Here is a 10,396-nt window from a genome sequence, read left to right as displayed (position 1 = left end):
AGCAGACAGGCGCAGCAACAGGGCAACAGTTGCAAAGAAAGCGCTAGAGACCTGCGTAAATGTAAGCCGGTATATGAAGTCCACAGCAAAACAGACCTGAGACAAGACTCAGAGTGGAGCAATTCTCAGCCAGAAGACGAGCAGGCATTCCACATTGTGAACCTGACACATTGTGTTGATGAAGTCAAACAACTGGAGGCTTTTGCTACCATTAACATCATGCGCCCAAAGAAAGTTGGCAAACATACACTCAGGGTTAAGACTGACACTGGCGCTAGTGCAAATATCCTACCAGTCCGAATCCTGCAGGAGATGTACTGGAGTCATTGGAAATTAATGATACAACCGACAACTGCAAAGTTATCTGCATACAATGGATCACCCATCCCTTGCAGTGGCACATGAACAATGCAATGCAGATATGGTAAGTCGGCATGGAAACCACAAATGTTCTACCTAGTAGACACGAGTGGACCAGCAGTGGCAGGACTACCAGCGTGTAAGAACCTCAACATCATAACTATCCATGGGATCACCAAGGTACCCATTACAGCAGAAGAGACCAAGGGTTCTCGCATTGAGACATCGTTCCTCCAGGATCTCAGTAGTTCTGGTTTGGAGAGTATCAGACAGTTCTCAGAGACGCCATACCAAGAAAATCAAGATCCAAAATTAGATGGTGAAAGCTCTTCGTCAACAGGCAGTGTCTCTTCGCACTCCAGTGACTCAGAAGAAGAGACTGATGTTGTAACTACTGAAAGCAAAGGCTGGCAGTGGGGAGCATTCCCAAGGGGATGTCCAAGGACTGGAACCTGCTCACAGACTCTGATCAGCATCAAATGGTGCAGTCTGGAAACTCAATAATAGCACAACTATGCTGCACCTTCACTTCTGCTCTCTAGCGAAACACCAGCACCACAACAAGCCAGAATGGACAGGTATCTCCACGAGGCAAAGTACTCCTCTGCCAACAAGTCCTTGACCTCGAGCCCCAGGCCTTCAGATGCAGAGGATGAGGAGAGGCGAAGGACACACAATGTCCTGAAGAGGCAGAGGAGGAATGAGTTGAAGCATTGTCTGTTGGCTCTTCCAAGAATGACAAGGCCTCAAAAGTGGTGATCTTGAGAAAAGCAACAGAGTATGTTGGCAGGCTGAAGCAGAGCAACAGAAACTGAATGCAGTGAGGGAGGAACTTCAGAAAGAACAGCAACAGATGAAACACAAATTCCCCGAGCAAGAGTTGTCAAACCACTGAAACGATATATAGACTTTTAAGCCTCTGCACTTGTAAATTTCACAATACCTTTCCTTATACCTGTAAATCTCATAACCTATATCCTGTATAACTAATTTTGATATTATCCAATTTTATGTGTTTTACTTCTAACATACATCTTTGGAAAGAAAGAGGATGTTGTGTGATCGCCTTAAGAGTGATGTCATTTTAAGATCTCAGTATGCTAATGAGCTAAGTACCAGAATGTAGTCATGCGGCTACAAGCCAGAGTCACTCTGCAACTGTAACACCCAGGCAAAGGTCTGTAAATAGTTTGCTCTGTACTGTAGTTTAGCTACTAACAAACCTGTTTGAGATCTTCAGCATAACTGGACTCCACTCATCTCATTTATGTTGCATCAGACAACATAAAGAACTCATTACACAGGTTCAAGTCCCACTCCAGAAATTTCAGCCCAGAATCCAGGCTCGGACACACAAGTCTGAGGTGCCGTCTTTCAGATGAAACGTTAACCTGAGGCCCCATCTACCCACTATGGTGAATGTAAAATATCCCATCACACTATTTGAAGAAGAGCAGGGGAGTTCTCCTTTGTGTCCTGGCCAATGTTTATCTGGTCATTATCACTTGCTGTGTGCAAATTGGCTTCCCCGTTTCCTACATTACAACCGTGACTACACTTCAGAAATACATCATTGCCTGTAAAGTGCTTTGGGAGGTTCTAAGATTGTGAAAGACGCTGCATAAATGCAAGTTCTTTCTTCCTTTTTACCAATACTTAGTGTCTAAGCTCAGACATGAAGAATAGTAACTGCCTATGGAACTGGATTGTAATATGAGTCTCGACCTCTGGGAGCATGGGAAAGGCTTCCACTGCTATGTCCAGACTGGCCAAGAGAGTGTGGGAAATTGGCGCACTGACACAGAACACATAAGTCCGAGTGTATCAAGCCTGTGTCCTCAGTACCTTGCTCTACGGCAGCGAGGCCTGGACAACGTATGTTGGCCAAGAGCGACGTCTCAATTCATTCCATCTTCGCTGTCTCCAGAGAATCCTTGGCATCAGGTGGCAGGACCGCATCTCCAACACAGAAGTCCTCGAGGCAGCCAACATCCCCAGCTTACACACCCTACTGAGCCAGCGGTGCATGAGATGGCTTGGCCATGTGAGCCGCATGGAAGATGGCAGGATCTCCAAGGACACATTGTACAGCGAGCTCGACACTGGTATCAGACCCACCGGCCGTCCATGTCTCCACTTTAAAGACGTCTGCAAACGCGACATGAAGTCCTGAGACATTGATCGCAAGTCGTGGGAGTCAGTTGCTAGTGATCGCCAGAGCTGGCGGGCAGCCATAAAGGCGGGGCTAAAATGTGGCGAGTCGAAGAGACTTAGCAGTTGGCAGGAAAAAAGACAGAAGCGCCAGGGGAGAGCCAACTGTGTAACAGCCCTGACAACCAATTTTATCTGCAGCACCTGTGGAAGAGTCTGTCACTCTAGAATTGGCCTTTATAGCCACTCCAGGCACTGCTTCACAAACCACTGACCATCTCCAGGCGCTTACCCATTGTCTCTCGAGACAAGGAGGCCAAAGAAGAACGGTCTAAGCTCAGACATGACGAATGGCAACTGCCTACGGAACTGGATTGTAACATGAGTCCCGACCTCTGGGAGAACAGGGGAGAATATTGCAAAGATTGCAATAAAGTAAACAAGTTGTAGAGCAGAAAACACAGCAGTTTCCAGGAATATCTAATTGGGACTCACTCTTTCCTTCCGCTTCTCAGCTATATCCCACTTTAAATGTGTATATTACATTTGGGTGGAGGCATTTTTAAATAAATCACATCTATGGGCTGAATTTTACTAGCCCTCCAACATCAGGGTTCGTGGCAGGGGGGGGGGGGTGCGGAAAATTCTTCCGGGAGAGGCCCACCACGATCCCCGACGTTGAGAAGGCCGCGCCACATTTTACCGGCGGCGGTAAGGCCTCGGTACGGGAGCAGCAGGGTTTTCATTTTAATATTAAAATTAATTGAAATTAATGCAAATCAATTTACCTTGCCCCGGCGGCCATCCCATGCCAATATTCCAGCCACCAGCCGGAACTCCCGCTCCTTCGGAACTCCGTTCAGAGTTCTGAGGCTTGACACTGGTGGGGAGGGGGGGAGGAGTGAAATTATTAGGCAGTGGGGTAAACACTTTGTATTGGCTGTGGGGATGGTGGGAAGGGGTTGAAGGACAAAGGTAACGAGGTTGTGGGGGGGAGTTCGGCTTGGGAATAAAGTTAATTTTGGAGTGATAGGCCCAAAAACAAACATGGTGTGGGGTGGGGGGGGGGAGTTGGGTGGGAAATTTTTAATGACAATGTTAAACACTACGTCATCGGGGCGGCCACTGTGCCCCCTCCATTTAAATGAGCCCCTGCATGAAATATCATGGGGGCTCAGTGACGGCCGCTCCACTCGGGCGGACCGCCGAGATCAAAGCACGGTGCCGCGGCTGGAGACATTGTGGAGCATCCATGAGTCTGAGATCATCGTGGATAGCACGTACAGGGAGGTGGTCACACTGCAGGTAAAGACGGCTCAGACATAAAGGGAATGGGTGACCACCAGGCAGAGTAGAAGAACTAGGCAGGTAATGCAGGAGTCCTCTGGGTCCATCTCCCTCTCTAACAGATTTTCCACTTTGGATACTGTTGGGGAGATAGCTTCTCAGGGGAATGCAGCAAGAGCCAAGTCTGTGGCACCACAGGTGGCTCAGCTGCACAGGAGGGGAGGAAAAGGAGTGGAAGGGCTATAGTGATAGGGGATTCTGTCGTAAGGGGTACAGATAGGCGTTCCTGTGGCCACAAATGTGACTCCAGGATGGTAAGTTGCCTTCCTGGTGCTAAGGTCAAGGATGTCATGGAGCGGCTGCAGGACATTCTGAAGGGCGAGGGTGAACAGTCAGAGGTTGTGGCACAAATTGGTATCAAGGACATAGGTAGAAAGAGGGATGAGGTCCTGCAACAAGAATTTAGTGAGCTAGGTAGCAGATTAAAAAGCAGGACCTCAAAGGTTGCAATCTCTGGATTGCTCCCGGTGCCATGTGCTAGTGAGTATCAGAATAGGAGGATAGAGCAGATGAATACGTGGCTGAGGAGATGGTGCAGGAGGGAGGGCTTTAGTTTCCTGGATCACTGGGACTGTTTCTGGCGAAGGTGGGATCTGTACAAGTTGGACAGGTTGCACCTGAACCGGAACGGGACCAACATCCTTGCTGGGAGGTTTGCTCATGCTGTTGGGGGTGGTTTAAGCTAATTTGGCAGGGGGATGGGATACGGAGTGGAGTTACAGTAGTGGGTGATGCACAGTCAAATATAGAAGAGAAAGGGAGTCAGTCTGGAAGGCAGAGCAAATATCGACCTGTTAAGGCAAAAGTGAAAAATGCAAGGCTGGATTGCATCTATTTTAATACAAGGAGTCTTACTAGTAAGGCAGATGAATTGAGGGCATTGATTAGCACATGAGAATGTGATATTATTGCTATCACAGAGACATGGTTGAGGGAGGGGCAGGACTGGCAGCTCAATATTCCAGGGTATAGAATCTTCAGGCCTGACAGGGGAAGGGGTAAAAGAGGAGCTGGTATTGCACTGTTGATCAAGGAGTCAATTACTGCAGTAAGGAGGGATGATATCTTAGAAGGATCCTCAAATGAGGCCATATGGGTAGAATTAAAAACAAAAAGGGGGCAATCACTTGGCTGGGAGTGTACTACAGCCCTCCAAACAGTCAGGGAGAGATAGAGGAACAGATATGTAGGCAAATCTCAGAGAGGTGTAAAAATAATAGGGTAATAATAGTAGGGGATTTCAACTTCCCTAACATCAACTGGGATAACTTAGTGCAAAAGACCTAAAAGGGGCGGAACTCCTAAAGTGCATTCGGGACAGCTTTTTTAGCCAGTACGTGGAAAGTCCTACAAGAGAAGGGGCGGTACTGGACCTAATCTTAGGGAATTAAGCTGGGCAAGTGGTAGATGTGTCAGTGGGGGATCATTTCGGGGACAGTGACCATAACTCTGTAAGATTTAAGGTAGTTATGGAAAAGGACAAAGACAAAGACAGTAAAGGTACTGAATTGGGGGAAGGCCAATTTCAATTTGATAAAACAGGATCTGGCCAAAGTGGACTGGGAGCAGTTACTTGTAGGAAAATCTACATCAGACCAGTGGGAGTCATCCAAAGAGGAAATAGTGAGAGTTCAGAGCCAACATGTACCCGTTAAGGTGAAGGGTAGGACCAACAAGTCCAGAGAACCCTGGATGTCAAGGGATATAGAGGTTTGGATCAGGAAAAAAAGGAGGCTTATGGCAGATTCGGAGTGCTGAAAACAGCGGAGGCCCTGGAGGAGTATAGAAAGTGTAGGGGGGTACTTAAAAAAATAATTAGGAGAGTGAAGAGGGGACAAGAGAAAACACTGGTGGGCAAAATAAAGGAAAATCCTAAGGCATTTTATAAGTATATTAAGGGCAAGAGGATAAGCAGGGAAGGAGTAGACCTATGAGGGACCAAAGTGGCAATCTGTGTGTGGAGCCGGAGGATATAAGTGAGGTTTTAAATGATTACTTTTCATCTGTGTTCACCATGGAGAAGGACGATGTAGGTGTAGCGATCAGGGAGGGGGATTGTGATATACTTGAACAAATTAGCATTGAATGGGAGGAAGTATTAGCTGTTTTAGCAGGCTTAAAAGTGGATAAATCCCCAGGCCCAGATGAGATGTATCCCAGGCTGTTATGTGAAGCAAGGGAGGAGATAGCAGGGATTCTGACACAAATTTTCAAATCCTCTCTGACCACAAGAGAGGTACCAGAGGGCTGGAGGACAGCGAATATAGTACCATTATTCAAGAAGGGTAGCAAGGATAAACCAGGTAATTACAGGCCGGTGAGTCTAACATCAGTGGTTGGGAAACTATTGGAAAAAATTCTGAGGGACAGGATTAATCTCTACTTGAAGAGGCAGGGAATAATCAGGGATAGTCAGTATGACTTTGTCAGGGGGAGATCATGTTTAACTAACAACTGAATTTTTCGAGGAGGTGAACAGATGTGTAGATGAGGGTAAAATAGTTGATGTCGTCTACATGGACTTCAGTAAGACTTTTGATAAGGTCCTGCATGGGAGATTGGTTAAGAAGGTAAGAGCCCATGGGATCCAGGGCAATTTGGCAAATTGGATCCAAAATTGGCTTAGTGGCAGGAGGCAGAGGGTAATGGTCGAGGGTTGTTTCTGCAAGTGGAAGCCTGTGACCAGTGGTGTACCGCAGGGATCAGTGCTGGGACCCTTGCTGTTTGTAGTCTACATTAATGATTTAGATGTGAATATAAAAGGTATGATCAATAAGTTCGCAGATGACACGAAAATTGCTGGTGTCGTAAACAGTGAGGAGGAAAGCTTTAGATTACAGGACAATATAGATGGGCTGGTAAGATGGGCAGAGCAGTGGAAAATGGAATTTAATCCTGAGAAGTGTGAGGTGATGCATTTTGGGAGGACTAACAAGGAAATGGAATATACAATGGATGGTAGGACCCTAGGATGTACAGAGGGTCAGAGGGATCTTGGTGTACTTGTCCATAGATCATTGAAGGCAGCAGCACAGGTAGATAAGGTGGTTAGGAAGACATATGGGATACTTGCCTTTATGAGCCGAGGCACAGAATATAAGAGCGGTGAGGTTATGATGGAGCTGTATAAAATGCTAGTTAGGCCACAGCTGGAGTACCGTGTACAGTTCTGGGCACCACACTATATGAAGGATGTGATTGCACTGGAGATTCACCAGGACGTTGCCTGGGCTGGAGCATTTCAGCTATGAAGAGAGACTGAAAAGGTTGTTTTCCTTGGAGCAGAGAAGTCTGAGGGGGACATGACTGAGGTATACAAAATTATGAGGGTTATTGATAGATTAGCTAGGAAGAAACTTTTTCATTTAGCGGAGGGGTCAATCACCAGTGGGCATAGATTTAAGGAAGGGGCAGGAGGTTTAGAAGGGATTTGAGGGAAAAAAAATTTCACCCAGAGTGTGGTTGGAATCTGGAACGCACTGCCCGAAGAGGTGGTAGAGGTAGGAACCCTCACAACATTTAAGAAGTGGTTAGCACCGCAGCCACAGCTCCAGCGACCCGGGTTCAATTCTGGGTACTGCCTGTGTGGAGTTTGCAAGTTCTCCCTGTGTCTGCGTGGGTTTCCTCCGGGTGCTCCGGTTTCCTCCCACATGCCAAACGACTTGCAGGTTGGTAGGTAAATTGGCCATTATAAATTGCCCCTAGTATAGGTAGGTGGTAGGGAAATATAGGGACAGGTGGGGATGTGGTAGGAATATGGAATTAGTGTAGGATTAGTATAAATAGGTGGTTGATGGTCGGCACAGACTCGGTGGGCCGAAGGGCCTGTTTCAGTGCTGTATCTATAAATAAAATAAAAAATAAAAAAAGTATTTAGATGAGCACTTGAAACTCCATAGCATACAAGGCTACGGGCCAAGTGCTGGAAAATGGGATTAGAATAGGTAGGTGCTTGATGGCCGGCACAGACATGATGGGCCGAAGGGCCTGTTTCTGTTCTGTATCACTCTATGACTCTAATTTGCGGCACGCTAGTAAAATTCAGGCCATTTATGCATTGTCTGTAAATGTTCCCAAACCATGCATTTTAGATATTTTATTTTAAAAAAAGCAGATGCTTTAGTGAAATAAAAACAGAAAATGCTGGAAATACTCAGAAATACTGTGGAGAGAGAAACAGAGTTAACCGACAGACATTTACCAGTCACATGGCAGTGAGACCGGAGTCGGGGTGTGGTTGGGGGGGGGGTTGGTAAAATGGCTTGGGGCCATGTTCGACCGGCTCCCCAACAGCATCACAACATTTCCTGCCCTCGACCCGACATCCCAGGTGCGGGCGGCCAGACAGATCAGCCTTGCACTGAACGATGGCGGGCAGATAGTTAAGGCTGTTAATCAGCCAATTGACAGCAATTTTTCCAGTGATTTGGAATTATGCAGTCAGTGACTTGCTGAGCTCAGCAGCAGGTGAGTGGTAGAGGGAAGTGGCAGCATTGCTTACAGCTGTCTGCTGGAACAGGCAGGCCGTTGGGCAAAGAAGCAAGGGTTAGCGCTTAGAGGCAGTGCAGGGGGTGAGGCCAGCATGAAGGACTGTTATTCGAAGGGTGCCTCCCAGGTCCACTGCAGTGACAGGGATATATGTTTGAGAGGCTCATTGCTGTAAAGGCTTCATTGGCCAATGGAGGCTCTGCATTCCAGGTTTGACTCCTCCAGTGAGGAGGAGAGTGGCAGAGACAATGGGGTTGGAGACACATGGAGAAGCCAGGAGAGCTTCAGCAGCTTGAGGTAGCAATGGGACATGGATGAGGAGACTGCGTCTCTCCAGGCGGGTGATGGCGGAGTTGTACGGCATGCTGGAGCAGGAGGTGAGGCCATTGGGAAGTGATGGACACCCTTTGCCTGTTCCGTTAAAGGTGATGATGACATGAAACCTTTTTGCCGTGGCTCATTCCAGGGATCGTCTGGAGATCTATGTGGCATCTCTCAGTCAGCGGCCCATCGCTGCATAAAGGAGGTCACGGATGCCATGTACCATCTGAACAGTAAAGGCTCCCACTCCCTGAATGTTTACGTTGTCTGCGAACACCGTATGTGGATCCTGCAGGTGTGTGCAGGTTTCTGGGAAGCTGCTAGGACTCCTACATCTTTAGAGAATCCCATGTGCCTCAGCTCTTCAGGCTTTGTGGCTGTATCCTGGGGACAAGGGGTAGCCACTGAAGTCATGGGTTCTGACTCCTTTAGGCAACTCCAACACACAGGCAGAGGACACATACAACCACTGCCGTATGACTACAAGGGCCGCCATCGAGTAGGCCATTGGCCTTTTGAAGATGAGATTTAGATGCCTCAATAGACCTGAGGGAACCCTGCAATACGCTCCTTCAAGGGTATCTTCCATCATTGTCGCCTGCTGCGCATTGCACAACCTGGCACTCCAGAGGGGAGTATCGCTGGAGCCAGAGGAAGACACAGAATGCGTCACCTCCTCCTCAGAGGAAAATGAGTTTGAGGCAGGCGCCAGCCAATGGAGACTGTGCCACGGGATCCAGGTCACCATGCAGTGGCATGCGTGCTAGGGAGACACGTGACTCTCTGATCAGCAGACTCTTCACATAGGTTCCAGTGCAACAGGTCAATAAAACACGCCTGCTGTCTTTTCATCAAACACCCTTACCATCTCACTAGTCCCATCATCACAATATACCAAGGCCTTCTGTCAACATTGACTCTCATGAGGCACTCACCTTTATACACTGTCCATCGAATTGCATCTACACCTGGTCAGGGCCCCTGGTGCAGAAATAAACACAGGAGCCATTAATGTGTGCATCACAACACCTTTAACTCTGATCAAACATGTAAGGCTGCTGCGTTGAGCAAAGATGTATCACCCAGTGAAACGCCAAGTGCTAGTCCATGCATTTACATGCTCAGTTTCGGTCACTTCTATGGGGTGCTCTCCCTGCACCTGGTGTTGATGTGGGGGCAAGCTGCTGCCTTTCTTGCTCCGGTGCAGTGTGCGTCCACTGGGTGCCTGAGCCCCACATTGGTGTCACTTCAGAGGGCCGAGGAGGATCCTTCAGCGATCGAAGTGCCTTGAGAGGAGCCCCCATTGCCTTCAGCCTGCCCCTCCTCAGCCCTTTTCAGGACCCACATGTCCTCCCCTAGTTACTTGGAGTGGTTCAGCTCCTGACAATGGGGGAAAAGCATGCTGGCCCACCTCACTCACCCATCACTCTAGACATCCCATGGATGAGGCCATACCATAGAGGTCTGTCCACACCTCTTGCATCCACTCAGTGCCATGCTATAGGTGTCTCCATGAGGGTCGCTGCTCTCACAATAGAAGAGGCCATGCGCTCACATGCCAGGGGGATGGTGCCACTCATGGCATGGATGGACTCCTCTATCGTTAGCACATGGGACTGCAGTGCCTCTGGACACTCTGACGGACGTTTACACATTTGACGCTGCTGTTCCAGCAGCTACTGCTTTGTTGATGACACAAGGCTCACTATCTGCATGAAGCTGAGCATCG

This window comes from Heterodontus francisci, chromosome 27 (assembly GCF_036365525.1).
Source record: "Heterodontus francisci isolate sHetFra1 chromosome 27, sHetFra1.hap1, whole genome shotgun sequence".
Lineage (NCBI taxonomy): Eukaryota > Metazoa > Chordata > Chondrichthyes > Heterodontiformes > Heterodontidae > Heterodontus > Heterodontus francisci.
This window is presented reverse-complemented; position numbering follows the sequence as displayed.